Raw genomic sequence first — 17,504 nt, 5'->3', positions numbered from 1 at the left:
TCAGAGGATGGAATCGCGGAAGCGGAAGAAGCCAAAGCAGTACGACGAACCGACATGAAGCGGAAGCAGCCGGAAAAGTTTTCCGACTATCTGTAAGGAGCGTTTGCGTTGAATGCCGAAAGCTTCATCCAGAATCTCCCTGAGACCATCGACGAAGCGAAGAAACGAGACGACTGGCCAGAATGACAGCTGGCGATCAATGACGAACTGAAATCTCTGGAGGACCTGGGACTTGGTAGACCTGCCGGATGGCTGCCGTGGGCGATGCCATGTAAGTGGGTCTCCAAGATCAAATACAACGACGATGATACGGTTAGCAGATACAAGGCGCGGCTAGTTGCAAAGACGTGCTCTCAACGATACGGACTGGACTACCAAGAATCCTACGCTCCGGTGGTTCGGATGAGCACAGTTCGAACGTTACTGTCTGTTGCTGTCCAGCGGAAACTGCATCTACACCAAATGGATGCACGAACGGCGTTCTTGAACGGGGACCTGCAGGAAACGGTTTTTATGAAGCTACCGCCAAAATTTGAGAGGGGGAAGAAAGTCTGCATACTCAACAAATCGCTATACGTAGTGAAGCAGGCCCCTCGGAGCTGGAATGAGAGGTTCCACAAGTTTATGGTGAAGTTTGGTTTCCAACGATCAAAATATGATAGCTGTCTCTACACGTCCACGGGGAAAAAGGTTCAAGTCTACGTCGTCCTCTATGTGGACGATATTATTCTGGCGTCGGACTCGTTGGAAGAACTGGAACGAATCAAGAGGATGTTGGCTACAGAATTCGGTATGGTTGACCTTCAAGAGCTAAACCATTTTCTGGACCTGCGGATTAAACACAATAGAAAGAAAAGGTACGTTAAGCATCAAACTAAATATGTGCTTGATCTCTAGAAGCGTTTCGGAATGGAATGCAAACCGGTTTCGATCCCACTGGAGCCAAGTACCAAGCTGGTCCAACTACAAGATGGCCTGGAACCATGGAAGTGTCCCTACCGTGAGCTAACGGGTTGTCTCACGTACCTTATACTGTCATCTCGTCCGGATATAAGTGCGGCAGTAAATCTCCTCAGCCGCTTCCAGAATGCACCAACCGAAGAACACTGGAAGGCCCTGAAACGATTCGTGCGGTATTTTCATGGGACGAAGGACTTCTCACTCGTCTACAGTCGCAGCAAGAACGATCCATTGATCGGCTACGCGGATGCAGATTGGGGCAGCGATGTAAACGATAGGAGATCCACATCGGGTTTCTGTTTCAAGATAGTCGACAACACTGTAACCTGGGTTACGTGCAAGCAGTCAACGGTATCTTTATCCTCAACCGAGGCGGAATACGTGTCACTGAGCCAAGCGGCATGTGAAGCAATTTGGCTTCGTAATCTTGCTACGGAATTCGGAGTGGATTCTGATTCACCAGTAGTCATTTTCGAGCACAACCAGTCCTGTATCCAAATAGCCAAGGAACCAAGGGATCAAAAACGGCTCAATCACATCGAAATTCGATATAAATTTGTACGAGAACGCGTCAAATAACACGAAATCGAAGTGCAGTATATCCCAATCGGAAATTAAGCTGCTGATCTACTCCCCAAAGGCCTACCGACGGATGTTTTCAAGAAGCATCGCCAGGCGCTAGGTTTCAGAGGGGGTGTTGAGAAGCAAACTTTAGGTTAATTAGTTAGTAGGCTTTGATAATTGTTACTAGACTATAAATACCCTCCCAATCCATGTATCGTGCTCTTTTGCCAATCAACCTTTGATGTAGTAACACCTCTGCTCATCATGGGGAAGCCGTTTCACGATCCAGCGTGGCCAGATCCTGCTACGGAGTCGATTATCGACGTTACTTTTTATAGTCCTGGCCTAACAAGTAGTTCAAACTGGAGGGTTGACGATGTCTACACTCACGGCGATTGACTGTTCGCTAAAGTATCGACAACTACAACAGCAGGCAACAGATAGAAGAAGAGGCGGCTAGGCTAAGGTTAAGCCCTCGCGGGTGGAAGACTTCATACTTTGATGACGAGGTACTTAAGGAGGCGCTCCGCAGTGAGCGAAACCTACTCGATATAAGCGAGGACGAGCTGGTAGCGGTGCTCTTGCGTACATACGATGCGACCATGTCTAGGCAAGTCCACTCTAGGAATAGGAGATCACCGGGCGTACTGGTGGACTCAAGCGATTTCGAACCTTCCCGGCGCCTGATGTGGGATGAGCGAAACGAACGGCGGGCGCTGTTCGCCGCTGTCAAAGTCGCGCTAAAGACCGACATAAGGACAAGCAAAAAGACCTACTTTGAGAGTCTCTGTCAGGGTGCCAATGCGAATCCGTTGGATGATGCCTGTAATGGCTACTACACAGATGTTGGAAGAGATTATCGAGGTGATTTCTGATAGCGAAGCAATCTCGGAAGAATATTTCGATCATAGTAGCCTGTAATTATATTGTAATCAATAAAATTTAGTTCTCTCTCTGTGCTTGTACTAGACGGTTGTTCTTTCATTACACCCTACCAACAGGTTGTGGGTCCTGCCGTAACCAAGAGCAACCAATAAACAAGCCGAATTTTTTTCACACTGCAAGTAAAAATGGATCGTTTGGGAATTGCCAAGCTGAATGGAAGCAATTACAGTACATATCTGGAAGCAAAAGGTGGAGTTTCTGCTAGTTCGCGAGGAATTGTGACAGTTCGTGACGAGAACCGACCAGAACTGGGTGCTGGACCTGGAGCAGCTGATGGAGCAAGAGTTCGATTGTGGGACAACGGAGACCAGAAGGCGAGAGCGACGATTGGCCTGTTGCTTGAGGATAGCCTACTGAACCTCATCAAAGGCACAAAAACGGTTCGGGACACCTGGGAGAGCCTCCGCCGTCACTACGAAAAAGCAACCTTGACATCAAAGGCATCCCTCCTGAAGCAAATGTGTAAGAAGCGGTACAGCGATGGTGAGGATATAGAACGACATATCTTTGAGATGGAGGACCTCTTCGAGCGATTGACTTTGGCAGGCCAAGATTTGGATGAAAATCTACAAGTTGCAATGGAGCTTCGAAGCCTTCCGGAGTCGTTCAATACACTCACCACTGCTCTGGAGAGTAGATCCGACGACGAGCTAACGTTGGAACTAATCAAGTCCAAACTCGTAGATGAAGTAGCAAAACGCTGCGAAAAGGTGCCCAACGCTTTGCTGATGGCTGGCGTGAACAGGAGGAAACTGGTTTGTAAGTACTGCCTGAAACCCGGTCATAAAGAGAAGCATTGCAAGGCGTTGGCGGAACAACGGATCATCGACGAAAAATCGGAAGATCAACCAATGAGACGGAACGTTCCCAGGGCACCATCAGCCCGTCAAGAAATTCTCGAAGAATATTCCTTTCTGGCGAAAGCCAAACTTCTTCAATGGGTGGCTGATCGACTCAGGCGCATCATCCCACATGTGCGCAAATGTGGGATTTGTTCTACACTTTGGACAATATCGTAAAGCAGGAGGTAAGTCTCGCGGATGGGAGAACGACTAGCTGCGCCGGCATGGGGTCATGTCGCATTGTGCCCTGGTCTCCTGATGGCAGCCTCAACCGAATCACTCTTGCGGAAGTGCTGTACGTGCCGGAATTGAAATCAAACCTTATATCAGTGAAGAAATTGGTATCCAAAGAAGCTGTTATTTGTTTCGACACTAACGGTTGCCGCATTCTCAAACACGGCAAGGCAATCGGGGCAGCCACCATGACTGGAGGACTGTATTCGCTGAACATGGACCGGGATATTCTCATCAACACGGGGGCCGGCGGCGATGAGTACCAGCATGGCAAGGACCCCAGCGGTGGCGGCACTGGATCAACATCGCTCCATGGAGGTTTTCTGGCAGGAGGGTCAACCGACAAGCAGGAGGAGCCAGACGTCGAATGGTGTGCCTGTTGGTGCGATCATACTCAAGTCGGATTACTCTGGTCGATGGAAGAAAGGGAAGAAAACGCACCAAGTTTCATGAAGTGACGAAATCAAGCTCGAATTGTTCTGCATTTTGTCTTCCGAGCTTGAGGAGGAGTGATAGCGAAGCAATCTCGGAAGAATATTTCGATCATAGTAGCCTGTAATTATATTGTAATCAATAAAATTTAGTTCTCTCTCTGTGCTTGTACTAGACGGTTGTTCTTTCATTACACCCTACCAACATTTTCCGGGTCATGATCTCAAGTGCTTGGCCTATTTTCGCTGAACAACCGAGGACTGGGGCTGGTGATGAGGAACTTGCGGAGATTGCAAAATCCCTTTGCGTACACCACAATGTCCAATCAACGTTCTCCAGCAAGACTACGAAGTACAAGGATCTAGCGTTGGTGAAGCGGAAGGTTTATTTGATTCTGAACCATTCAACACAGAAATAAGAGAATCCTGCGAAGAGTGGTAAAATAAAAACCATCAAATCATTGAAGAAGCCCTTTAATGAGATTAAAGTGGTAGGGTGGGGCGGGGCAAGATGGGTCGCATAAGGATGGATCACCATAACTTCGTAAATACAAATCGGATTGGTTTGTATTCGTCCGCTACTCTTCAATACACTAGTTAGCTATGCTAAAAGTCGATAAAAAGATCATTAAACACAAATAATGATGTTAAACAAGCAGTTTTAAAAAGTGATCGATTTTGTGCCGTGAAAAAAGTGCGGGGCAAGATGGGTCACCTTTTAAGTAATTAACATTTTCTCAACGAAAAACGTCAAAATATAAGATTTGTTCCGCATTCAAATATGCTCCATATCCATACTGAGTAAACAAGAGCTACTAGTAAACATTTTATAAATTTATTTGGAATATAAAAAAACTACGATTTGAGTGGTTCTGAGGCGGCTTGAAAATCGATGTTTTTACTAAAAAATTATCATAATTTTATGTTATAATTTTGAGCGTTCATTCCGCTTGATTGAAGTCATTTATGAGATAGTCTTTTAATAAAAAATAAATAACTTTTGAATGCTCCAAAAATACGTTCAAAATTGAAGGTGACCCATCTTGCCCCGCGGCCGTTTATATGGAGAATATATGGAATGTATCGCATAAGAAAAATGGCAAAAAACCATTTTATTTTTTATTTCCATTGAGAGTGAATAATTTTTCAATCAATGTCCCAAACTTTTGTATATTCATGCTGGTCATCTAACAAAATTATTAACATAATCAAAACATGAGTAATGCGCCCGAAAATGGCACTGACCCATCTTGCCCCGCGACCCATCTTGCCCCGCCCCACCCTAAATACCATTGTTATGGCCCAGCAGTTACTGCGGTCAACACCACACGTGAGAGAGGCGGCATATCCTCCATGAATGGCATAGATAGAACAATAGATTATAGTGCTACTGAGGGAGGACTGGGTACCCAGTCAACCAGTGATCGTATAAGATGTTGTAAAGGATGCCAAAGTGGAGGCGATATGCGTACATTTTACATGCGCCTAAATGGAGGCATGCACGCATATGGCCTTAACTTTATCATCTTATGCAACATCTTATACGATTACTGGTTGTCTGGGTAAGTTTTACGACCCAACCAGGCAAGTTATAACCGCAAACACTTTTACATCGTCAAACCCCTTTACGTGCGGTTGTTAGAGTGATAGCTGTCCTTGCCCTGTGTTCCAGGTTTGAGTGGGTGTCTGTCTATGTAGTTCGGCATTGCGGAATGGAGAGGAAAAACGTTAGCATTGTGACCTCCCACACTTGGGACTTTTTGGGTAAATAAATATCAATTAAACAGAAGGAGCCAACATTCTCTCAGAGAGCCCTGTCCTTAGGGGGATTACGGGCGGCGGGAATGCCTGCAGCACTTTTACGGCGTAGCTAAACATTCTAACAACAACAGCTTCATTTGGGTCGTTGTTCTCAAAAGGTGACGCTGTTCCATTCTCGTTTTTTAGTGTCAGCCATGCATGGCAGCGGCGGTCGCCTGAAGGAACGAGCATGGAACCGATGGGAGGGGAACCAATTAAGCGGGATATATCTTGATTAGGGAATGTTTGTCAGTTTAAGCTTTTGACTGGGACGGGGATATCATACTAAATTATGTTTACACTGCGGTCCATCCGAGAACTGGTTTAGCGTAATTTACGCACTTGCTATGCCGGAAATTGTAGGGTATTTTGAATGGTTGGAAAGGCTCTCATTTGAGATGATTTATTAATCGATGTGGTTCAATTAATGATCAGCAATATTGTAGATTTTTCACGATACCCTCTTAGCATATTGATAATGAATTGATTCCGGGAATGGGTCATTCGTGAAAAACTTAAAACCTGAGTCGAAGACAACAATTATGTTTGCGTTCTTCACACATTCCTTTTATACTTCACAATCTAATGCTGTTTCACTGTTATCTGTGTTTTTAGTCATTACATCGTACCCAATAAGGAGACCTTTGTGTTTCCAAATCTCAGGATCATGGATTATGACCGGGGGGCTCCCATACTCCCGCTCCAACAGCATCCATCTTTGCGTTGACTGACGATGTCGCCGCCATCGAGCCCCAGGAATCAAGAGCGAATATAAATGCGACCAGATTGTTTGAATTTAATTGCACCACGCGGGCAATTGTCTGGTTGGGGTGTCATAAAAGTTGACTTCGCGCTTTACGATCGTGCCTCCGTGTCGCGCCTATGGAAAATATATGGCGAACTGAGCCCATTGGGGATTTGGGATTCCGGTATTTATGCATTTCCGCCTTAGCGATGGTGAGCTGTCTATAGGGCCTCGTTGACGTTGTAGGAAATGAATAAACATTCATCCCCCTTTTTGATTCGGGTGAGTTTAAAGCGCGTGATTTTATTATGCCTTGGGAGTAAATTTTATTGAGCCACTGATGGTCGTAATTTTAATGTCAATGAGCTATGAGGGAATCCTGGTATTCAAAATTCAATCTGGGTGAGGATGTTGAACACGTAGTTAAAGAAAAATGGGAAATCATGTTAAGAAGCACTTATTTTATATGAAACATACTTACTATCAATTTACTCCGTTGAATCTACGCCGAATGAAGAATTGGTCGCCACTGCAGTGCACTGGATCCGGTCCTGGGCAAACCGCTTCCAGTCACCCTGGACGTTAAATGCTTTTAGGCCCTCTTCGCTCCTAGGTCGTCAGGTCTAATGGTACAGATGTCTCTAATGTACGATAATGTGCCTCTGGGGCCGGTCATATGATCTATGCCCAATGCAGTCTGTTTTCCGTTCGACATCCTTCAACGTCCAAAACTCGTGGCTGTTGTATGAGGTAGAGTGGGGTTAGGGACCGTCTTCTGCAACAAAAGTAGAAGCCAGAACTACCATTTCTCCAACCCACTGGAAGCATCCATTAAGTACGTCACGCTAAAATTGGGAATTTTCAACCCCCCCCCCCCCCTCCCCCCTTCGTACGGGTTTTTCCTATACTTAATGCATTGCTTGTCACATTTTCACAAACCCCCCCTCCCCCCTAGGACCGTGACGTACTTAATGGATGGCCCCTAAACAACATTCCCATGGCCGTTAAACTGTTGGAACCACCGGAACCACCAAGAAGGCAATTGCTTCAGAAAGGGGCTGTTGCACATCACACCCTCAAGGTTAGTTGCGTGGCCTGCAGCAACGAACATCGATGACTCGCTTTGGGGAGTCCACCAAGGTAGCATGCTGAAGCTTAGCCAGTTTCCGAAATGGTCTTCACCACTCCCTTTGCCCATGGACGGCGTGCAGGGTCAACCACCATGCCTGTGCCCATCTGTTCTGCAACTGCAAGCACCAAGCACTGATGTTTGCGTGCAACGCGGTTTGACCTACTGAAGGCTCAGGCCCTATCAGTTAGCGCCAGAAGGAGCTGCTGACAGTGGGGCCTCCATCCGGCCCGGTTCTTACCGGGGACCCCTTTCCAACCGCGGACTCGGAATCCAAGTCACCCAGGATACAACCCAGTAGACCAACGACGCCCCGACAGCAACCAACGCTACCAAGATGTTCTTCCCGCGGGCACATAATCGCTATGAGGATCGTTTTCGACCGCAGGGCACCGGTATATACTACGAACCCTTGGACCACCTCTTGCATAGCGTCTGAACTACTCCGAGTCAACGAGTCACCTCTTTTATAGCTCCAAAACGAAGTGGGCGATACCATTTGATCATGTTGCGCGTATGCCTCTTGTGCCGCGCATTTCGAAGCACTCTGTGTCCTCCCCGATAAGGATTCCGATAGGCACCATACCAGTACGGTACATGCTCGCAACCCTCAAGCACATTAGCCTATAAGTACTTTCCAGCTTACCACGGTAGCTTTCGGTACTTAGTGTTGTGTTCCACGCCGGGCATACCTTAGTATGTACGTAGCGACACTAGCCAGAAGATTATACTTACTGGTGTACAAGGCAGAGCTATTGGACACCATCCCGGACAGTGCCACAATAGCTGTGAAGGCTCTTTTGCAGGCATAATCAACGTGGCTACCGCTGGAGCGCTATCCCAGCGTTTTTTTTTAACCGACAGGATAGCGTCTACGGATGATCTTTTCGAGCACCTTCCCCGCGTGTCGATCAAGCATATTGGTCTATAAGCCGTTGGGTCACCGGTTGGTTTCCCCGCCTTTTGCAATAGACCCATACTCTGCCTATTCCATACTTCTGGGAAAACTCCCTCGTCCAGGCATTTCTGCATAGCCGCTGCAATAGTAGTTACTTTTAAGGCCAAGTTCGGAACTCCATCCGGACCTGGGGCTTTATTTACGCTAAGGAACGTTGCTATCCCCGCAAGTTCCTCATCTGTGACCCTCTCCTCATTGCCAACCCCAGTCCCCGGCTGTCCTACGAAAAAAGGCCAAGGACAAGAATCATACATACATACATTTATTTGTTCAACATCACATTTAAGACAAGACATAATCAGCATCTTCTGGAGCCTGTAGTACGCCCGACTTCCGCTGATGATGCGCCTTCGAATTTCACAACTTACTTTGTACAACCGTTGTAGTCAGCCGTCAGTAAGGATCCGAGGTAGACGAATTCCTTCACCACCTCGAAAGTATCCCCTTGGGTATCCCCGTCTATCGTAACATTACTACTGGACGCATTCACCACCAGTCCGACCTTTGCTGCTTTGCGTTTTAGGCGGGAGTACAGCTCTGCCATCGTCCAAATGTTCCGGCGATAATGTCCATGACGTCCGCAAAGCACACAAATTGATCGGATTTTGTGAAAATCTTCCCCCGGCTGTTGAGCCCGGCTTTTCGCATTACACCTTCCAGAACAATGTTGAAGAGTAGGCATGAGAGCCCATCACCTTGTCGCAGTCCCCAGCGAGATTGGACTGGATAGACCTGAAACGCTTACGCAGTTTTGCACACCGTCCATCGTTGCTTTAATCAGTCTAGTCAGCTTCCCAGGAAAGCCGTTTTCGTCCATGATTCTCCATAGCTCTGCGCGGACGATACTGTCGTATGTCGCTTTGAAGTCGATGAACAGATGATGCTTTGGGATCTGTATTCACGGCATTTCTGGAGGATTTCTTGTACGGTGAAGATCTAGTCCGTTGTCGACCAGCCGTCGATGAAGCCAACTTGATAACTTCCCACGAACTCATTGGTTTTAGGTGACAGGCGACGGAAGATGATCTGGGATAGCACTTTGTAGGTAGCATTCAAAATAGTGATCGCTCTGAAGTTCTCACATTCCTTCGACTCCTCCAGTAGCTGTTCGGTTTCCCAGATCCTGACTATCAGCCGGTGCAGACAAGTGGCCAACTTTTCTGGGCCCATCTTGATGAGTTCAGCTGCGAGACCATCCTTACCAGCTGCTTTGTTAGTTTTGAGCTGATGAATGGCATCCTTAACTTCCCTTAGCGTGGGAGTTGGTTTAATTTCGTCCTCCGTTGCACTGGCGTCCCCGTTTCCTCCGCTGCCATGGTCTCCCGTGCCTACGTTTTCCACGCCATTCAGGTGCTGATCTAAGTGCTGCTTCCACTTTTCGATCACTTCACATCCGTCCGTCAAGAGGCCTCCGTCCTTATCCCGGCATATTTCGGCTCGCGACACGAAGCCGTTGCGGGATGCATTGAGCTTGCTGATAGAACTTCTGTGTTTCTTGGGAACGGCATAGCAGTTTCATTTCTTCGCACTCCGCTTCTTCCAGGCGGCGCTTTTTCTCCAGAAAGAGGCGGGTTTGCTGTTTCCGCTTCTGTTCGTAACGTTCCACGTTTTGTCGGGCCCCGTGCCAAAACCGTTCTGCACTCTTCGTCGAACCATTCGTTCCGTCAATTCCGTTCCACGTACCCGATGGTGCTCTCGGCTGCGTCGTTGATGGCTGCTTTCACTGCACTCCAGCAGTCCTCTGGAGGGGCCTCGTCGAGCTCGCCCTCATCCGGCAACGCGAGATCGAGAATCTGCGCGTATGCTGAGGCGACATCCGGTTGTTTTAGTCGCTCTAGGCTGTACCGTGGCGGTCGCCGGTAGCCTACATTGTTGATGAGCATACATTGATGATGATGAGAGTTTTGGGCGCAGTTTGACCATCACTGAGTAGTGGTCGGAGTCGATGTTGGCGCCACGACAGGTCCTTACACCGGTAATGTCGAAGAAGTGCTGTTCATCAATCAGAACGTGGTCTATTTGTGATTCCGTGTGCTGTGGTGATCTCCAGGTGTAACGATAAGGGAGGTTGTGTTGGAAAAAGGTGCTACGTATGGCCATATTTTTGGTGGTGGTGAAATCAATGAGCCGTAGGCCGTTTTCGTTTGTATACTGGTGGGCGCTGAACTTTCCAATCGTCGGTCTGGATTCCTCCTCCTGGCCTACCTGAGCGTTTAGATACCCTTTGATGATCTTGACGTCGTGGTTTGGGCAGCGGTCGTGCTCGCGTTTGAGCTGCACGTAAAATGCGTCTTTGTCATCATCAGTGCTTCCGGAGTGTGGGCTGTGCACGATTATTATGCTGAAGTTGAAGAATCGGCCCTTGATCCTGAACCTGCACATTTTTTCGTTGATCGGCCACCAAACGATCACGCGCCTCTGTATTCTATTCTTATTCTAGTATATTCAACTGGTTGCCATTGCGCTACTTTGACTTTCTACCCTATCAAGGTAGAATGATGAGCTCGTGGTTGTTTACGATTGGCTGTTGGTTGTTCCTTTTCCAGTCCTATGGGGGGTCCATTATAAGTTGCCGTTCGCGGGGTCCATCTGAGCCATGGGCTCAGAAGAGGATCAGTGTCAGCTGCTCTTGTTTCTTGGGTCGCACTATGAATCATGTATATCACATCTCCAGCAGCGCTATGAGGTCAAGTGGTCCTTCAGTAGATCGGCGAGTATGCGGGTGCTCCCAATGAAGTTGAGAGATCGGCAATTTCACGTGCCGAGTTTCTAATCGCAAGTCCTTTCTGTTTACTGTGGTCGTTTTCGTTAGTCTCGGTTCGTATTATTCTGTTGCTGATTGTTCTTAGCAATGCTTTTTCACGGCTGGCTCGCGAGGCCGGACACCAACTCCCTACTTTCCGGAGGACCATAGTGCATAGCTAAACTTCGAGTCCTTCTCTGGTACTGTAACGTCGATCAGCCGCCTAGCATAGGGAACAGATGTTGTTGTGACTCACAACTTGTGAGCCACTCCTCCTGAAGATCAGCAGGCTAGCAGAAACAAATAAGTTCATGCGAACATGGTGTTCACAGATGTCCGCTTTTCATCCAGGTGAAACAACGTGGTCTCAAATGGAAGGATTTCCGTGGTACGGTACGGTATACGGGAAGGTCTGGTGTGCGATATGTCTGATACAATAAGTTGACTAAAAAGTTCATCTTACCTACACCACGTATACCAAGCCATAGGAACTACTCTTACCAGCAACGTGGGAATGTGACGGACGACAAAACACAATCTCTCAGCACCCCCATTCTACTACGTCATCATACATAAATAGGACAATATATTAAACCTGAAAGAAGCGTAAAAATGTTGCTCTCCGTCGCCTTCCTCCACCATCAGAACCTCCGGCCACCACCGGCAGAAGGATTCCGACCGAGTCATTCGTCAGAAGCTCTGATGTGTTCATCGCGAGACACGACCACCCGTGTGACATCGCATTATTTCCATTCCACAGCCAATCACAGCTCTAGCAGCAGCAGCAGCAGCCGTCGGCAAGGCAGGCCAGTCAGCCATACCAAGCAAGAGAGGGTAAATTATTCTCCATCAGCGAGTTCAGTAGCAGCGGAAATTACGAGACAAGCAATGGATGTCAGGTTTGAAATGAAAATTCATGACTGATTCCACCGGGGCCGGCCGGGGTGGTGATGCTAGCGCAACCACGCCACGCGCGCATCGAGGGATATTCTTGGTGACCTGTGAAACACGCTGGGACACACGGTGTCATATCACATTTGTATACTCATTTGAGAGGTACTGACCATGAATTCAGGATGACTGAGTTTGATACGTTTCACGAACTTTATTATAAATATTTGTCAAATTTGAATTTTCTAGTTCATTGAATTAGGATATAGATTCCCCAATTTTAAGAGCTGACATGTTTTGATACTATATTAAGAACTAGTTTGCCTTTATCACGTCCAATTGAGAAATCTTTCCAAATTGAATCATTATTCCTGAAATTAATCTCCTGTCGAACGTTTCAGTCCGCAAGCCAAAACACAGAAGCAAGAAGAATCACACACGTGACGTTAGGTTCTCATATGAGGAAATCTACTTTTCCGCAAAACGACGACGGCGGCGTCTTCGGTTCTGACTGCTGTTTCCTCCGGCTTTTGGGTCAATATATTGAAACATATCGAAAACGTGACCGAATTGGTGAACAAACGTCCATGTTCCCCTCTACGTACCTATACCTACAGTATACCATACTCAACCCGAAACGAAGATGAACAGTGTTCAAACTGGACCTACTCTTACTCTATGGCACATCTAGGAAGCAGAGATCACGACCACGACCTCTCCCGTCTTCAACTAACTGCCAACCAACCAACAACGGGACCCTCTTTTCCCAGATAAACAGCTGCAGCACAGGCTGGAAAAGTGATAGAGGCATCTTCCCCGCTCAACGGGGATTTCCGCCGGGCCGCAAAAGTAACGGAAAGAAACCACTTTGGGATAAGTTTCATTTAATAACGTGCCACAACTCGGGCTGACTAAAGGCTCTATGCGAAGGAGATCTTTTATTTTTTACTTCGCTCCGTAGAAATAATGTGTTGTTCTGTCGATACAATTCAATAGGTTCATGTTGCTTTAAATTGCGTTATTGCAGTTTACTAATTAGCATCTTTAGAATTTAATTCATTCATCTTTAATAACTCCATATGACAAATTTCAGCAATTAAAATATCACTAGACCCGTGGGCTGCACGTGATGCTGAGTTTTCTAAGTTGCCGAGCTTCTCGGAGAAGCCGTTGTTGTCCATGATTTTCAAAAGCTCTGATCACAGATACTTATCGGGAATCATAAACACGACCCAATATTTAATCACAGTCAAACAGATGTATTACTTTGAACTAACAGCTAATCATCGTCACTAGAACATTATCGTCCAACGCTATTTATGCTGTGTTTCGCAAATCGCGAAATAGATCGCGATAGTAAACAAACATCAAACAGGAGCGAAAACAATGCGAGCGCCGTGATCGACTAATTCGCGAACTACAGAATATTTGAAATAAGCGGTAAAAAGAGGAACGATGTGGAGTGAATAGAGTGAAACGTCTGTTTGTCTGAGACTTGGTCTTGGTATGCCGGTATGCCCACTTGGATTTGTTCAATGAGGTGAAATTCTGCCAGACCGTAGATGAACTTCGTCGGTGGGTGAACTTCTACAAGAAAGGCGACCATTTGGAATGTGAGAAATTCTAAGCGATCACTATTTTGAATGCCGCGAACAAATTGCTATCCTATCCCAGGTTATCTTCCCTCATATCGTGGGAATTTATGGACTGGCTCTTATGACGGCCGGTCGTCAACGGGCCATTTCTTCACCGTACGACAGATCTTCCAGAAATGTCGTAAATACCAGGCCCGCTAAACGCAAAAAGTGTCACCGCAAGCATTTAGTCGCATCGTGTTGAGGGGTGTGGGTTCGATTTCCACCGCAGCTGTCGGGAAAAAGTTTTCGGCTGTGCCACTGGGCTTTGCATGCTAGTCCGTTGTCTAGTGTTGTACTTCCTTCAAAGAGCGAATAGCTCACTGGAAGCATTAAACGTGTCCGTGTTTTTTTTTTAAGTATTATAATCTCGCAACTTGCTAGTCGCAGTAAAATAATAGTTATTTATGTAACGAGTTGCAAAAAGTTGATTTTTTTCAGCACGAGTCGTACATTTATCCAACGAGGCTTGCCGAGTTGGATAAATACGGAGAGTGCTGAAAAAATCGAGTTTTGCAACGAGTTCCATACAAAATTTTATGCAATGATTTTTTCATAATGCAACCCATTTAAGTTACATAATGTTCATAATGCAACTCAAATGGGTTGCATTATGAACATTATAGAACTATTTTTCATTATGCAACTAATTTCAGTTGCATAATGAGCCAGTTCGGAAAAATTGGCCATTATGATACCAAAATGAGTTATATAAAATGTAAATTATGATACTGAATTGCATAAAAAAAATAATGGTATTTGAAAGAGAAAATAAAAAAAACACATCCATCATTCAATTAGTAGTTTGCTGAATCATGCATAAACCAGAAAAAGAGTAATTTGCAGTCAACCAAAAAAGCACCGATTGAAATCAAACATACCGTGATTGAGTTCCCGGGATTCACATCCGATGGACGGGACGAACCACTACACCAGGTCATGGTCAACCATTCGGACTGGGAATCGAACACCACCGCGTGTGCACGGGAGTTAATTAATTTGTCCACTTTGTATCAAAAAATGAAAGACGAAAACTTAATTGATTGTAAATATTATTACATTTTGTGTGTGACCGACGCCGGATGGGGGAGGGCAATCTGTCCGGTGCCCGATGGACGAGCGAGCATTCAAATATTATTCCGCTCACGTTCACAATCGGGGCGAAGTGATACCTATCCGTGAAGGGCCCCGGATAGGGCCCAGGTACCGTCGTGCATGATTTATTTCTCATGCCTACATAGTGATGATTGCTCGACCCCATCAGAGAGTCGCGGTGATCTGTTGGGTGTCGTCGGTCGACCGACCAACAACGGAGCGAGACCGGTTCCGGAAGTGCGGACGGAATTTTGACACCCCCATCAGCAGATCGCTTGCGTGCGCACGGCACACCCATACTGCCCATGATCGCATAACTGTTCCATATGAATATGAAACCCAGCAAATATGGGACTGATATGCGATCATAGGCAGCATACGTGTCAACGGACTCCCAGCACATGCACAGGAAGTGGTGATTACGTTTCGCACTTAATTGATTTAATGGGCAAATAAGTGACGATATCTGCCAATGTCATCAATTGTTCACTGGGGCAACTATAAATCAGAGCCAAGGCTGAAATTGAATTTCTGTGTTTTAATTGCAGTCGGTGGGGGTGGGGTTTGCTTATTTTGCGGAAGGACTTGGTTGAATGAACATTTGATATCACATACTTGGAAGCCCATAGGAATTTTTTAAATAATCTTAAACACATCAAGTTTTTAGTATTCATTGGAACATCCAGTTTACTTCTTTGATACTTACCTTACCGATCAGGCTAAGGTGGGGATGGTCTCTGCTGTACATAGTAGCCGTCTCCATTCCACTCGGTCCATGGCTGTTTGTCTCCAGTTTCGCACTCTGCGTAGGGTCCGAAGATCGTTCTCCACTTGGTCGACCCACCTAGCTCGCTGCGCTCCACGTCTTCTTGTACAGGTCGGATGGCTCTCGAGAACCATTTTAGTTGGGTTGCTATCCGACATCCTGATGACGTGACCCGCCCACCGTAGCCTCCCGATTTTCGCGGTATGGACGATGGTTGGTTCTCTCAGCAGCTGATGCAGCTCGTGGTTCATTCGCCTTCTCCAAGTCCCGTCTTCCATCTGCACTCCGCCGTAGATGGTACGCAACACCTTCCGTTCGAAAACTCCAAGGGCGCGTTGGTCCTCTGCACGTAGGGTCCATGTTTCGTGCCCATAGAGGACGACCGGTCTAATCAGCGTTTTGTAGATAGTTAACTTCGTGTTACGGCGAACTTCATTCGATCGTAGAGTTCTGTGGAGTCCAAAGTATTTCCTGCCGCAATGCGCCTCTGAATTTCTCTGCTGGTGGTGGCGGTACCGTTATTCCTCCCTGGAACCATCTGCCATCATGTACTTTGACACATTAATGACTAATCCGGTTCGCCTGGCTTCAATCTTTAGTTGGATGTACGTTTCCGCCATCGTCTCAAATTTACTAGCTATAATATCAATATCATTAGCAAATCCAAGCAGCTGAACGGATTTCATGAAAATCGTTCCACTTGTGTTTATCCCCGCTCTCCTTATTACACCCTCTAAAGCAATGTTGAACAGCAAGCACGAAAGACCATCACCTCGCTGTTACCCTCTGTGAGATTCGAAGGGACTCGAGAGGGTCCCTGATACTCGAACTACGCACATAACTCAATCCATCGTCGCCTTGATCAATCGTATCAGTTTATCCGGGAAGCCTTATTCGTGCATAATCTACCATAGCTGTTCTCCACCGATTGTTTTACTTATTGTAAGGTACACCGTGGCAAGTTGAAACGGGTGGGGCAAGATGAAACAGTGGGTTTACATGATGTTTTCTAATGATGATAAACAGTTTGATCGCCATGACACAATGTTTTTGATACTGTAAACTTCTTGAATTAATGAAGAAATGCGATGTTTTGCTTTAGAGTGTAATTGTAGTTGGGAGAGTTGGGTGTAGAGATTTGGAGAGCGGCCCCTCCAACTGCGAGATGAGCAGTTCGAGAAAAATTGTTAACGCGAAGACAACCAATAAAGATTTGTTTGAGTTTATTCGGCGTGTTTTGTTTGCCATCCGGTTCCCCGTCTTCAATACAATCGTTTAGCGAAGGAAAAATTTCCAAATTGTATTGAAATTTATTTCAAATCTTCGTGTTTCATCTTGCCCCACCCGTTTCAACTTGCCCCGGTGTACCTTATTATAATATCAAACGCCGATTTGAAATCGATAAACAAGCGATGCGTGGGCACGTTATATTTGCGGCATTTCTGCAACACCTGGTGGATGACGAACATCTGATCCGTTGTAGCGCGTTCACCCATGAATCCAGCCTGATATTGTCCCACGAACTCTCTTGAAATCGGTGATAGGAGGCATAAAATTTAAGAGAGTGTGAAGTGTGAAGGCAAAAACGGACTATTTTTGGGACTGTTCGAAGCATGAACGTTCCGAACCGTCGTGTTCGATTAGGGAATGCCCGCATATTTTTAAATCGAAAGAAAAATCCCCAGAACTCTGAGAAGTTTTGTCATATAGGGAATCGCGCCACTTGGGCGGTGGCTTCTATTTTCGTCTGTTTCCCGCTATAACTCA

Source organism: Aedes albopictus, chromosome 1 (assembly GCF_035046485.1).
Source record: "Aedes albopictus strain Foshan chromosome 1, AalbF5, whole genome shotgun sequence".
Taxonomy (NCBI): domain Eukaryota; kingdom Metazoa; phylum Arthropoda; class Insecta; order Diptera; family Culicidae; genus Aedes; species Aedes albopictus.
The sequence above is the reverse complement of the archived record's forward strand: the minus strand, read 5'-3'. Positions refer to the sequence as shown.